We start from the raw sequence: 16231 nt of genomic DNA, 5'->3' as shown, positions 1-16231 counted from the left end.
TACGCTCAGCATGACCATCTGTTTGGGGATGAAATATTGTACTAAGACTTACCTGAGTCCCCAATCCTTTTTGGAAGGACCTCCAGAAATTAGCTGTAAACTGACCACCTCTATTTGAGATAGTAGATATAGGGACATCATGAAGTCATACTATCTCCTTAATGTAAAGCCCTGCGTAATCCTCTACTGAATGCGTAGTCCCGACAGGCAAAAAATGGGTTGATTTTGTAAGTCAATCAACAATCACCATATAGAATTGAACTTACGCTGGGTACGAGGTAAGCCTATGATGAAATCCATATTAATTACTTCCCATTTGCAAGTTGGAATCTCTATAGACTACAATAATCCACTGGGTTTCTGATGCTCAATCTTAGCCTGCTGATAATTAGGCACTGAGCAACAAACTCTGCTATATCCTTCTTCATTTCGTCCCATCAGTATATTTCCCTGATATCATGATACATCTTTGTCGTTCCTAGATGAACATGATAATGAGAATAATGAGTTTCTCCCTTAACCTGTCGGTGCAGCCCTGCTACATTAGGAACACATAATCGACCTCGATATCTGAGGACTCCATCTCATGTAATCTCAAATGGTGTCGTCTTATTTTGAGTGGATGTGTCCCTATAATGAGCTAGAACAGGATCCTCATACTGTCGTTCCTTCACTTCAGTTACTAAAGAGGATGTCGGCATATCCTGAATAGTAACTCCGGTATCACCTGAATCCAGTAATGGAACTCCAAGACTAGTTAGCTGATGAATCTCATGGGCTATCTCACTCTTCTATGGATGTAAATATGATAGGCTACCCATAGATCTACGGCTGAGGGCGTCAGCTACTACATTCGCCTTCCCTAGATGTTATAAAATATCAACATCATAGTCTTTCAGTAGCTCCAACCATCACCTAATAATTCCTTTTGCTTAAAGATATACTGAAGGCTCTTATGATCCGTATAGATATCAACATGTATGCCATACAAATAGTGCCTCCACATCTTTAGTGCATTAATCACCGCGGCTAACTCTAAATCGTGGGTCGGGTAATTCATCTCATGCTTCCTTAGTTGTCTAGAAGCATAAATGACAACGCTACGATGATGCATCAATACATAGACCAATCCAACACCCAAAGCGTCACAATAGATAGCATAACCATCGGTTCCCTCTAGAAGTGTCAGAATCGGTGCTGAAGTCAATTTGTCCTTCAATGCCCGGAAACTGCGCTCACAAGAATCAGTCCACTGAAACTTAGTTGCCTTTTGAGTCAACTTTGTCAATGGTGTTGAAAGAGAAGAAAATCCCTATACAAGTCTCTTGTAATAACCTTCCAATCCCAGGAAGCTACGAACCTTCGTCGGTGTCGTGGGTCTAGGTCAAGTCTTCACTGCCTCAATTTTCTATGTATCGACCCGGATACCCTCACCTGAAATAATATTTCCAAGGAAAGCTACAAAATTCACATTTAGAGAATTTTGCGTGCAACTTCCTTTTTGTGGAACTCTTATCACAGTACGTAAATGATATACATTCTCAACCTCTAAACGGGAATAAACCAAAATATTATCTATAAATACAATCACAAACAGATCTAGAAAGGATATGAACACACGGTTTATCAAGTCCATGAATACTGCTGAGGTATTGGTCAATCCGAACGACATAACACGAAACTCAACGTGCCCGTATCTGGTCCTGAATGCTATCTTTGGAATATCTTTCTCTTTAACCCTTACCTGATGGTACCCAGACCTTAAGTCTATCTTCGAGAAACACTTGGCACCCTACAACTAATCAAATAAATCATCAATCCTCGAGAGCGGGGTACTTATTCTTGATCATCGCCTAATTCAACTTCCTGTAATCAATACACATCTACAAGGAACTATCTTTCTTTCTCACAAATAACACAGGTGCTCTCCATGGTGATGTACTGGGTCTGATAAAGCCTTTTTCAAACAAATCCCTCAGTTGTTCTTTCAACTCTCTAAGCTATGTAGGTGTCATTCCATAAGAAGTAATAGATATCGGCTGAGTATCTAGTAATATGTCAATAGCAAACTCAATCTCCCGCTCTGGCGGAAGGCCTAGAACCTTATCGGGAAACTCATTAACCACAGGGATAGACTGAAGGGTCACTGACTCTTCTTTCACATTTTGTACCCAAACTAAGTGATAAATATAACCCTTTCTGATCATGTTCCATGCCTTGATATAGGAAATAAACCTACCTCTCGGTGATGCAGTATTACCTTTCCAATCTAGTACTGGCTCCCCTAGAAACTAGAACCAAACCATCTTTGATCTACAATCAATGTTAGCATAAAAAGAAGCCAACCAATCCATACTAATTATAATATCAGATTCCACCATATCTAACTCAATTAGGTCTGCTACTGTCGAATGACTATGAAATACTACTATACAATCTCTATATACCCGTCTAGCTATCACTAGATCCCCAACAAGTGTAGACATCTCAAAAGGTTTAATCAACTTAGGTTCTATCCCAAACTTACTAGCAACCAACGGAGTGACGTACGATAAGGTGAAACCTGGATCAATCAATGCATATACATCATATGATGAGACTGATAATATATCTGTAACAATATCAAGTGACGACTCCTGATCCTGTCGACCAGCTAATACATAAATGCAGTTCTGAGGACCGCTTGAGCTAGATGCTCCACTTCTGCCTCTACCACGACCGATGGCTACCTATGAACCTTGCCCAAGGGGCGTACCGATGATGATGAACCAGCTATAGATCACACTGGCTAAACTATACCCGCATGACCTCTCGTTAGACAATCTCTTATAACATGGCCTGGATAACCACAAGTATAACAAACACCCAACCCCATAAGGCACTGCCTGGCATGCTGCTTACCACACTGAACAAATCATGGTAAGGGCGGCCCCATCTGGCTTGATTCACCCTTATAGTGAGAACTAGAAGCCCTTGAACTCTGACTGGGCCCTGGATATGTGGAACAATCAAATCCTTTACTGGAAAACTAAGGGGGGTGCACTAGCCAATGGCTGGGCTAGATACCTCGGGTACTACTATCTCTAACCACCTCGAAACTTACCAGAAGGACCTAAAGATCTTACTCTCTTCTTCTGTCCCCTATCATGCTCACGATCAGCCCTCTGCTTCTTCCTACACTCCTCTACACCTTGAGCGTATGCCTGACTACGAGAAATATCCATGTCTGGCTAAAGTGGGACCGACATACAGTCATTAAGCAGGTGCAACTCCAACCCCTCACGAACCGATGAACCCGATCCTCCATCTTAGCTACAATAGTGGGATCATACCTAGCCAAAGAATCAAACTGAAGGTTGTACTCCCAAATATTCATATTACCCTGTAGAAGGGTCAAAAACCTATCAACTTTAGCCCATCTAATCTCTTGTGGAAAATAATGACGAAGAAAAGCCTTTGTAAACTCCTGCCATACTGTTGGAAGGGCATCCTTACCTCTGGACAACTCCCAAGACTCATACTAATTAACTGCAATGTCCTAAAGTCTATAGGAAGCTAGCTCAACTAACTCAGTCGCAGTGGACTTCATTACTCTCAAAGTCTTCTGCATCATATTGATAAACACCTGAGGGTCCTCATTTGGATCTGCTCTAGTAAATACCAGAGGGTCCAAATTAATGAAATCACAAACCCTCACACTGATGACCCTATCTCCATGACCAATACCGACTTTTTGGCACCGAGCCTATACAACCACTAATCGAGTCAATAGCTGAATACCATTTCCCATCTCCTAATCTGGTGCATCTAGTTGAGGAGCTGGGGGTACTGGGGTGGGCGCTGGAGCTGGTGCCCCTCGGATCTCCTCTAGAGAAGGCGGGGTATGTGAAGTCTGAGATGGAGTCTCACTCTGAGACTCTCCCCGAGCCTTGGTAACTAGTGGCGCCCGACTTGTAGTCTCATCATCAACAGACTTGCCTTTTTGGGCGACTGTAGCCTTCTTATGTATCACTAAAAACATAACATATCGTTAGGAAAATGATCTTTATATCGCACAATCTAAGATAAAAAGAGAAGATAACATGATATATGTCCTGCAACCTCCTGTTTATAAGTGTGGTGCACAACATACTCATAAACAAGACTATACTAGGCATGGTCTGTAGACAACCCTCGGACGGTACTGCTCAAATACCACTTTTGACACGACCCAAACCAATGGGCCATGACGAGTGCCCGAGTCCTACCTGTCAAACACCCCTAAGAATATATCTAAGATATTAACATGAAATAGGGGTAGATCATGCATAACAACATGAAATAGGGGTAGGTCATGCGTAACATCTGTCAATAAACTGCCGAATCATGTAAATAACATACATGAGGAAACATGCCCAAAAATATGCCCAATATATATATAATACGGTAGGGTGAGCCGACAAGGCTGCTATGGACAACTATATATCAAAATAGAAGACGACAAGGCCACACACTATCCAACTATACATGACTGTCTATAGACCTCTAATAGAGTGTACAACTGTATAAAGGACAGGACTGGGCCTCGTCATACCCATATAATTGTACACAAAAATATCGTACCAAAATTCAATAGCAGCTCCGGATCAAATGGAGCACACCAACTCTCGCTAAGTAAGGATCCTAAGAAAGGGGACCGTTAGCCTATCTACCAGCATATGCGGACATGAAACTCAGGCCCCCAAGCAATAGGATCGTTAGTACGAATAATGTACTGAGTATGTAAAGCATAAAAATCAGTATATAAAAGACATGAAACAAATATGGAGTAAAGGACTCAACCTATAAGTCTGAATAGCTCTATGAATCATGAAACATTTATAATGTCATGCATATGCATATAAATATCATATCATGCATAGGTATAAGCGTACATAATATCATCAAGCCTCTGAGGGCATCCCATAATATCATCTCGGCCACTGTGGGTAAATTATCAATGTATACCAACTGATCAGGTGGTGGTGCGTATATAACGCCATAACCTTTTCCCATATCCCATATACATATAATATATGCGTATATAATGCCATCTGGTCATGGGTCAATGTACATGTATAAATGAATGCAATGCATAAGAAGTAAGTCAATAAGATCTCTCGGGATGTCATAAGATCAATACGCCTTCGGTTAATATAATGAAATTAACTTTATTAACTTATGTATTTTCTGCGGCCAATGAATAGATGATATAATAATAGGACATATGGGGAATCATGAACCTAGGCAACCCTAGTACTTCTAAGAATATAGTCGTTTGGGAAAGTTATGTGTTTGATCGTTTCATTGTATCATATGGATCATGCTAAAAGGAAAGAAGGGATGACCTTAACATACCTTATATAAATCTTTCCAATAATAATGCTAAACTCAGCTCACTGCACCTTAATCTACAACAACAACAACGAAGCTATTGTCAAGTTACGAATGACTCTCTCATTCATATAAAGAAAGTAGCGTAATCTGTAACAAAACGGGAAGTATTTCCCCTAATTTTAGTGCTTCCTCAAGCCTACTTTAGGAGAGACAAAAACACAATACAATCAACAACTCAAAAACAACCTAACTACAATTCGGGACATTTAATACAACAAAAAACCCAAATATACCATAATACACCCAATTAATAAGTTATCAATTAGCCTGAAATTGCAACGACGAGCGACCATCCCACTATCCTACCACATGTGGAATTTCTCCACGCCCTTTATCCTTCCAAACTCCATAAATCAGCAGCACAAGAGGCCAACACTAGTGGACTACAAAACAGTCTACTACAAGTGGAATAAATCGAACTCACGACTTTCGATCACCGTCCCGTGAGTCCTAACTATTAGGAAACGAATTTATCAACCTTCCTTGAGATTTAAAAGCTTACATATAGGAAGTATGCATTTTCTTAACTATGAAGTACATTCCAAAACTCAAACAACAAAGAAAAAGAGAGACGGTATAAAGATACTTACGTCGTAGGGATCGTTCTAATGTTATCGCTTCTTGATTTCGTACTTGAGATGGTATAGGTCTTATTTGGTATAGGTCTTATTTGGTCGTGGTCTCTAGAAAAATGAAGAAAGAGATGACATAAGGCATATATATATATCCACTTTTGAAAAGTCAAAGAGGTGCTAGCTTGGCACCCTGGCATTGGCCCTTCTTCCGATGATTATATCTTTTTATCCGGATGTTGTATGAATGAGCGGTTAAGAGTTTTGGAAATTACATTCCAAGATCTTCAATTTGGCATATAATATATCCCAAGAATACCTCATATAACACATGAAATGTATTACTCAAAAAACTTCGTTACAAGGCAAATCCTTAGTCGATTTTTCTGCAACTTAAATCCGAATTTCTCTAAACTTTATATTTTATATCCAAACATCATATATAGTCATACTATGACTTTAGATGAATTTAAAACATGAATAACAAGTCTCATATTTACTATATGTCACCTTAGGATGCACGTGATGTAACATAATAAGTTTTCTTGATGCTCATTCCGAGTATAAGCAAATTAAGATGCACCTAGAAGATCGGGAAAATATATCATTTATCACAAATTTTGGCACATACTGCTATAATGTGATGCATTTTGGGCTTAAGAATTCTAGATCCACTTATCAAAGGCTCGTCAATAAAATGTTTGAAAATAGATAGGTAAGACAATGAAGGTTTATATTGATGACATGTTAAGTCTCTTATTGTAGGAGATCATTTGAAACATTTCCAAGAAACATTTGACATTCTGAGAAAATACAACATGAAACTCAACCCGAATAAGTGCGCCTTCGGAGTTGGTTCCAGTAAGTTCTTGGGGGTTTCAGGTCTCCCATAGAGGAATCAAAGTAAACCCTAATAAAATCAATGCCATAGAGGATATCTCAGACCAGTTAACAAGTGTGAAGGAAGTACAGAGGTTGACCGGTAGATTGGCGGCTCTAAGTAGGTTTAAATCAAGGTCTTCAGAGAAATGCCATCACTTCTTTTCACTTTTGAAAAAGGAGAACAATTTTGTATAGACTCTGGAATTCCATGAGGCATTGAAAGATCTAAAAAGGTTTTTGTCTAACCCTCTATTGTTGTCAAAATCGATAGAAGGTGAGCAATTGTTAATCTATTTAGCGGTCTCGGAAGTAGCGGTAAGCGCTATTCTGGTTCGGGAGGAATAAGGTACGTAATTTCCTATTTATTATGTTAGTAAAATTCAATAAGGAGTGGAGACATGTTATCCGCACCTTGAAAAATTGGCACTAGCTCTTGTAGTCGCCTTTCAAAAGCTTAGGCCCTATTTTCAGTGTCATCCTATAATCGTTGTGACAATATTTCCCTTGAGTATTGTCCTTCATAATCCTAAGTTATTGGGTCGTTTGGCTAAACGACAGTCGAGGTTAGTGAATTCGACATTGTATACAAGCCTAGGACTACAAACAAGTCACAAGTTTTGGCCGACATCGTGGCTGACTTTAGTCCAAGATTAATGCCTTTAGCTTCTAAATAAGCAGTGTTGGTATCAAGAACGGTATCACATGTTTGGATCTTGATTATGGATGAAGCTTCCAATGTAAAAGGGGCTGGTCTCGGTGTAGTACTAATCACTCCTTCGGGGAGATCGTGAGGCTGGCCATTAGAACTGTGCCACTAACTAACATTGAAGCTAAATATGAGGCTTTGATTGCAGAGCTTGAACTAGCTTGAGGACTGGGTTCCAAGGTCTTCGAAATAAAGTGCAACTCCTAGTTTGTGGTAAACCAAGTATACGGAATTTTCGATACCACAGAGAAGCGCATGCAACTATACTTGAACAAGGTTCAAGTATTACTTTCCCAGTTCAGGGAGTGGTCAGTCATCTACATTTCAAAGGCTGAGAATGTGGAAGCAGACGCATTGGCTAATTTGGGTTCGTCCATAGAAATGAAAGGGTCTCATTCCGGTGCGGTAGTTTAATTATTTTATTCGGTGTTGAATGTGGATGGCTACTGTGAAGTTAAATCAATCAACTTAATTTGGGATTGGAGAAATGAGTTTATAGAATATCTACGACATGGAAAATTACCTGAAGACCCAAAAGCATCTCGGCCACTACGGACCAAGGCATCTTGTTATTGTCTTGTTGATGGTAAACTATATAGGAGGTCATCCCAAGGATCATTGGCTCGGTGTTTAGGGACATAGGAGGTTGACTACACGATGAGGGATTTTCACCAAGGAGTATGCATGAACCATTCCAGTGCAGACTCGTTAGATCTCAAATTAATAAGGGCTGGCTATTATTGGCCTCGAATGGAGAAAGATGCAAAGTCATTTTATAAAAGTGTTATAAATGTCAATGCCATGCACATTTAATGCATCAACTAGCGGAACTTTTGCATTGAGTGGTGTTACCATGGTCGTTCATGAAATGGGGGATGAGCATAGTCGGTCCCTTACCACAAGGACCCGGTAAGGTAAAATTTCTTTGGTTTTAAGTGATTATTTTACTAAATTGGTTGAAGCTTGTGCTTACCAAAATATCAAAGAACGAGAAGTTATCTACTTTATATGGGATCACATCGTCTATCGGTTTGGAATACTAAAATAAATTGCTTGTGACAATGGGCCACAGTTTCTAGGTTCCAAAGTCACAAAGTTTTTTGAAGGATTGAAGATCAAGAATTACATCTTCACCATACCACTCGAGTGTTGATGGACAGGTTGAGTCAACAAACAAGGTAATAGTCCAAAACCTAAAAAAGAAGTTAGAAGATGCTGAAGGCAAGTGGCCAGATGAGCTACCGGGTGAGTTATGGGCATATTATACCACGTCGAATCCGAGCACGGGTGAAACACCCTTATCGCCTGTATACGGTTTAAAGGCTTTGATTCTAGTGGAAATGGGGGAGTTGACCTTGCAGTCTTCTCGAGCAAACGAGGAGACAAATAATGAAACATTGTTGGTTAAATTAGATTTGATTGAAGAGCACCAAAATCTGACATATATGAGGATGGTGGCGCAAAAGCAAAAAATGAAAAGATATTACAACCATAGAGCAAATATTTGATATTTCAAAGTAGGGATTTGGTTTTGGGAAAGGTAACTCAAAGTACTCAGAAAATTAACGCTGGGAAGTTGTGACCAAGGAAGGACCTTACCTAGTTTCAGCTATAGTCGATAAAGATTCATATCAGTTGGAAAATCAAGGTGGAGTTAAATTGCCAAGAAATTGGAACGTGACTCATCTCAAAAGGTGTTATTACTAAAGATCCTTGCTGGTACTGAAAGTATGCGCTGCACTCTTTTTCTCGTCGTCAAGGTTTTGTCCCAATTGGGTTTTTTGGCAAGGTTTTTAATGAGGCAGCAGTAAAGCTTACTACGAAGATCATCGACAAAAACAAGACTTCCAGTATTTGAATTCTCATACTTAGCATCAGAACACCGGGGGAACTATTATGTAATAAGGCACTAAATTTGTTACGAAGATTGGGGACTCTTAGAATCGAGACCAATGTCTATTCAGGATCAGGGACTGCATTATCATCTCCGTAGAAATAAGTTGTAGAAGTTAGCCATATTGCATCTTTATTTACTTAAGCAAAAGACTGTTTATGTAAATGTTCTTTTAAGGATAGAGGAAATAAATCAAAGTCCTTTTTATTTTTATCTTATTTCTTGCCTGAGTGGTAAGTTGTTTTATTTTATCGTTTGAAATGCAATTAAATCTTCAAATGTTTGTGCCGGAATGAACATGAGACGCCCTCTCTTATGAATCTCTCATAGTCAAATGGTAGAGTCCGGAAGTGTTAATGCCCGGAATCAAAAGCTGATGTAAAATGAATTCCCGAAGCTTTGTCAGTTAAATGAAAAAGAATATTTTTTGCACAATATTTAAGGAAAGAATTTCTTTTAATTCTTGTGATCAATTACACTTTCATGTAGAGGAATCCATGATATTTGTAATTGTAGATAGTTGGCTATATCATAAAAATAACTTCTTTGATACATGTGGTAGAGATACTTATATTAAATGGATGCGTGGACAATCTTTTATAATTTCTTTGTCCTGTATACCTATGGACTACCGTACAACAAGATAGAAATGCAATTTCCATTGCATAGTGCCTCTAATAAAGGTTTTTATTGTATTAATCTAGGTAGGCATAAATTTTATTGGGATGATGATGTCCATATGCTTTAAAAGAGAGTATTTATACCTATTAGGATTAATTGGGTTAAATGGACACTTGGTCATTATCTTGTTTTATTCCTACTATTTTTTCAGATTAGTGGATGTCATTTATTAGTGCCTGTCTTCCTTTTCTTGTAAGGTCGAAGACGAATTTTCTTTAAGAAGATGGGAATGATAGCATCTTAGGAAGCTCAACTCTATTTAAGGACAAGGATGAAGCTTTGGAATCTCAAAGAGGGAAGCTAAAGAGTTGCAAAACAAGGTCATTAGACTTCAAGTGTAAATAAAGAAGTTGTTAATTGTGAGAAAGAGCTCAAGGATAAAGGATATGAATTGGCAAGGTGTTACAATTATTTATGGCCCAAATTTATGTCCAAGAAGAAGCATATTGGATCCCAAGAGACATCCTTCGAAGAAGGTTCTAATCAATCCACTTTTGGACCATTTTAGCACCTAAAATGTGTCCAAACTTGCAGCCCAATAAGTCTTACATGAAGTCACGTTTTTATGACATAAAAAGGACTTACTTGATGTCAAAGAAAGTTAAAATATTCATGCTAGAAGTTGAGTGCAAGTTGGTTCCAAGTTTCTTGCAAATTTCCTTCATGATTTCCAAGATTGGTTTTGGACTTTCAAGATCCTATCCTAAGGTAGTCGGACTTTTTTTCCAAAGTAGTTAGGAGTTTCTTACATTGTTTTTTTGTAGAATTTCGTGACTCCCTCTCTATATAAAGCGGTGTCTTCTTTATTTTTAGGGCATATTATGATAGATAATATCAATAAAAAGTGTGAGATTTTTCTTGCACTCTTGTGTGTGGCTACTCTTGGATTTATTCTTCAACCTTCAAGAATCAACTTAAGGTGGTAAGATTAAACCTTTTTTGAAATCTTAGACCACTTCTAGATATTCCACAAAGGTAATAAGTTTAGGCTTATTGTTGTTCTTGTTATTCTAAAGGGTTGGGTTTTCACAATCTATCTCTTATTTTTTATTCTCTACTAAATGCGATTAGTTCTTCGTTAGATAATTGTTGTTGCTAGGATTCATCTTCAAGAATAGACTTCTTGAATTCAAGAAACTCTTTCTTGAATTTAATCTATTTTTAATTTCTGTCTTTTTCATTTCTGTAAGGCCCCGTGAAAATTTCTACTCGAAAACCCGAATCTCGTGGTGCCAAGTTAGGATTATGTGTTAGAAATTCATAAAATTCTTCGTGGCTCGCAAGCTCGCTGTGGTTCGGACCCTTTGGATTGATTTGTGCACTGAAAAGTTAAGAAATTATGTTTTTCAGAAGAGTGCATTTCTGCGGTCCATTATGCGGTCGCATAATAGGTATGCGGTCGCATAATAGGTATGCGGACCGCATAGTCGCTGCAGAGTCAGTCAGTGTGATGGTTAAACCCGACCCCATCCCATTAAAAACACTTCATTAGACCATTTTCTATCATTTCATTGCATTTAGAGAGAGAGGAAGTTCTAGAGAGAGAGAGAGGGAGTGATCTTCATCAAGTCCCCACTTAATTCTTGCCCCAAATCTTTGAAGATTGTCAAGTGAAATTGCTAGGTCTTCACCCTAAGAGGTAAGAACTTATACCCTCATATCTAATTTCGAAATTTCCATTAAAATACGTGATTAGCAAATGGATTCATGGGTATAAGGGCTGATAACCTTGAATGCATAAAAGATAATGGGGTATGAGGAGGTTGTGAACCAAAAAGATAACAATTGTGGTATAGGATGATGAAAATCTCTCCCAAAAGGGTCCTAAAATCACTATGCACACTTAATGCTTGATAATTTACTTAAATGAGCTAGAATCTTATTCATGCCTCTAATTCTTGGTTCAACTTGTAATTTTCATAAAATAGATTGAGGTTGCTAGGAAATTCCGGAATTTATTATAAGGATTTAAGGAAAGCTATATTAAGGTAAGTATGGCTATAACCCCCTTCTCTTAGGAATTGGGCCTCCATGGTGCACGTGCAAATGTAAGTCCGAAATGTGATTGATGTGGTACTTGCTATGCCAAATGATTCGATGTCGTGAAAATGTATGTGGAAGGTGTTTCTCCATGTGTTTAATGTGTTATTCTTTGTAAATTGAGGATGTGTGGAAAATGTGAGTTATGTGCTAAATGCCTAAATGTCAAGTTAAGGTTACATTGTGATTAATATGCCAAACTAGATGAATTCCTATCTATGCTTATAACTTAAATTGCTTTTATATGTGCCTATAAATTGTTATATGTGAAATAAAGATTGAAATGAGATGGTTAATGAGAAAAGAGTAACGTCTTGGTAAGACGGTTTAGCCGATCGGGCCGTGATCGGACGCTATGTTATACACACATGGTGGTAATGTATTGATAATTGAAACTGGAAAGTGAGAATGAAATAAGGGTAACGTCTTGGTAAGATGGCTTAGTCGATAAGACCGTGATCGGACGCCATGTTATACACACATGGTGGTAATGTATAGATAATTGAAACTGGAAAGTGAGAATGAAATAAGGGTAACGTCTTGGTAAGACGACTTAGCCGATCGGGCCATGATCGGACGCCATGCTATACACACATGGTGGTAATGTATTGATAATTGAAACTGGAAAGTGAGAATTAGATAAGGGTAACGTCTTGGTAAGACGGCTTAGCCGATCGAGCCGTGATCGAACGCCATGCTATACACACATGGTGGTAATGTATTGATAATTGAAACTGGAAAGTGAGAATGAGATAAGGGTAACATCTTGGTAAGACGGCTTAGCCGATCGGGCTATGATCAGACTCCGCTCAAGGAAGTGGTGGTAATGTGGATGATGATGCAATGATATGGAATGCCCCAATCTAAAATTTTAGAAATTATGTTAAAGCTATGTGAACCTCTTATATAATTGACATGGTGCTTATTTGAAACTTTGTTGTCCTTATGATTTCTTTTTACTCTTATACGGTAGTTCTTTCTAACTGGATAGTGTTTAGTTATACATACTAGTACTATTCCATGGTACTAACGTCCCTTTTGCCGGGGGCGCTACATTTTTTAATGAATGTAGGTGGCTCCATAGCGGATAGTGCCGATCGCGTGTAGCGGAGCATCCTCCTCTCAAAGTCTTGGTGATCCCCTTTCTCCTTCAAGGGGTTATGTCGTACATATTTTGTTATAGTTATGCACTTTTGAGGTATAGCCGGGGCCTTGTTTCCGGCGTTGTTATTATTGTCTTTTGTATCCTTAGAGGCTTCGTAGAGATTGTGTGGGTTATGTACGGGTGTTGGATGGGTCTATGAACTATGTTGTAAATCCGAACTCTTGTTTTCTCTAGATTGTAACCATATGTAATCTTGGAAACTTAACTATGGTTTAAGGTTGTGATATAAAATGAACTAACAATGTTGAACGAACAATTTTTCCTATTGTCTAAATAAATGGAAGTAGGCTTCCCTTAATCTTATTGAGTTGGGTAGAAAGTGTTCGATAAGGCTTTCTCAGTTGGGTTCATTTGATTGAGTGCCGATTGCGCCTCCCGGGGTTGGGGCGTGACAGTTTCTTTAATTTCTTTTAGCTTTCGCATGTTTCTTAATTTTTTTGTTTTTCTTTAGTAATTCTTTAATCCTCTATCATGTTGTCATCAAGAATAATAATATCCTAGGAAGCTCAACTCTATTTAAGGATAAGGATGAAGCTTTGGAATCTCAAAGAAATCCTTTAACAAGATGTCAAGGTAAAGAGTTGTAAAACAAGGTCATTAGTCTTCAAGCACAAATAAAGAAGTTGTTAATTGGGAGAAAGATCTCAATAATAAAGGATATTAATTGGCTAGGTGTTACAATTGTTTAATTGCCCAAATTTATGTCCAAGAAGAGGAGTATTGGATCCCAAGAGAGGATGTCCATATGCTTTATAAGGGAGTATTTACATCTATTAGGATTAATTGGGTTAAATGGACATATGGTCACTATCTTGTTTTATTCCTAATATTTTTTTTAGATTAGTGGATGCCATTTACTAGTGCGTGTTTTCTTTTTCTTGCAAGGTCGAAATTTGAGGATGAATTTTCTTCAAGAAGAGAGGAATGATCGCATCCTAGGAAGCTCAACTCTATTCAAGGACAAGGATGAAGCTTTAGAATCTCAAAGAGGGCTTTTAACAAGATGTCAAGCTAAAGAGTTGCAAAACAAGGTCATTAGACTTCAAGTGCAAATAAAGAAGTTGTTAATTTGGAGGAAGAGCTCAAGGATAAAGGATGTGAATTAGCTAGGTGTAACAATTGTTTTATGGCCAAAATTTATGTCTAAGAAGAGGAGTATTGGATCTCAAGAGACATTCTTTGATAAAGGTCCTAATCAGTCCACTTTTGGATCATTTTGACACCTAAAATGTGTCCAAACTTGCGGCCCAATAAGTCCTACATGAAGTCGCATTTTTATAACATAAAAAGGACTTACTTGATGTCAAATAAGGGTATAATAGTCGTGCTAGAAGTTCAGTGTAAGTTGGTTCCAAGTTGAACAATGGTCCAAAAGTAGACTGATTAGAACCTTCTTCAAAGGATGTCTCTTGGGATCTAATACTCCTCTTCTTGGACATAAATTTGTACTATAAAATAGTTGTAACACCTATCCAATTCATATCCTTTATCCTTGAGCTCTTTCTCCCAATTAACAACTTTTTTATTTGCACTTGAAGTCTAATGACCGTATTTTGCAACTCTTTAGTTTGACATCTTGTTAAAGGCCATGTTTGAGATTTCAAAGCTTCATCCTTTTCCTTAAATAGATTTGGGCTTCCTAGGATGCTATCAGTACCTGCAAAAAAAACAAGGTTAGCTAAAAAATTAGCAACAATATTGCCCTCGCTTAGCACATGCTGAAAGAGCACATTGTAGGTGCTCTTTATATCCTTAATCTTCTTCACTTCTGCCCCTATACACCAAGGAGACTTCCATTCACCCTCAATGATCTTCTTCATTACCAAAGAATCAGTCTCAAATGAATCAGTCTCAAGAATAAGAGGATGTAGCTGCTTTTCCACACAAAATGCCAAGCCCTCTACAACAACTTTTGTTTCGGCCAATATGTTCGTAGCCTCCCCTATCTCCACTGCCTTAGTATACACTAATTAACCAGCAAAATCTCGCATATAAAATCCATAGGAGCTAGGTCCAGGGTTACCTCTTGATGCACCATCTATGTTATACTTGAACCAACCTTCATAAGAAAGCTGCCAAGTTACTCTTTTAGTCACCACAAAAGGCTTATATCCTTCAAAGAATCTGAACATATCTAGCCATAATAGAGATATGTTTTTCAACCATGGGTACCTTACTCTTTCTAGGTAATGTAATGTCTTGTTAACCTCATGTATTACCCTATTGCAAGACACTGCCCCTCCATTCTTCACTGTGTTCCTTCTCTTCCAAGGTTCCCATGTAATGACTGCTGGAGCTGCTTGAAATAATGGCTTAAGCTTGGGACAATATTGGGTATTCCACCATACTCTTACTACTTGATGAAGTTGTACCAAGTTCACTAATAATCCTGCTGCTGAAGGAAAGTCTTCCACACCGTAGTTGTAGTAGCACTTGTTAGGAACAAGTGTTGAAATGAGTCCTCTTGTGGTTGTAGCAACATCAACACTTAGAAACTACCATGTATCCATTCCTCCTCCACAAATCATCACTAGGTATATTTCCTTTCCACAATCTCCATAAGAAGAAAGAGATCTTGAAAGGCAAATATTTAGTCCACAACTTCTTGTACTCAGGATTTGTTGGTGCTTTATGCCTCAGTATTTTCCATGCACTGCTGATTAAAAACTTACCTGAAGAAGTAGGCATCTATCTTGGAGTATCCTAGTAGTCATCACTATTGTCAAACTGCACCTCTTGTCTAATATGATCAACAATATCAAGTGGAAAATATTGCTCCAGAAGTTGGTCATTCCAGTCATCTTCTTCTCTCAAATCAGCTACTTTTTGAAGTTCTTCATTTATTGTGAAATCTAGAAGTACCACATGATATAGTG

At 38.3% G+C, this 16231-nt stretch overlaps 1 protein-coding gene across 1 annotated transcript in view; it reads left to right on the top strand.

Annotated features, from left to right (window-relative positions):
* Positions 1–13427, top strand: part of LOC107764038 (sucrose transport protein SUC4-like) — a 38557-nt gene extending 25130 nt beyond the window's left edge. The window contains exon 6 of the mRNA XM_075236877.1: positions 13263–13427. The gene's annotated coding sequence lies outside the window, so the exon portion shown is untranslated. The remainder of the gene's footprint in view (positions 1–13262) is intronic.
* Positions 13428–16231: the final 2804 nt, after the last annotated feature.

Source organism: Nicotiana tabacum, chromosome 18 (genome assembly GCF_000715075.1).
Source record: "Nicotiana tabacum cultivar K326 chromosome 18, ASM71507v2, whole genome shotgun sequence".
In the NCBI taxonomy this organism is placed as follows: Eukaryota; Viridiplantae; Streptophyta; class Magnoliopsida; order Solanales; family Solanaceae; genus Nicotiana; species Nicotiana tabacum.
The sequence above is the reverse complement of the archived record's forward strand: the minus strand, read 5'-3'. Positions and strand labels throughout refer to the sequence as shown.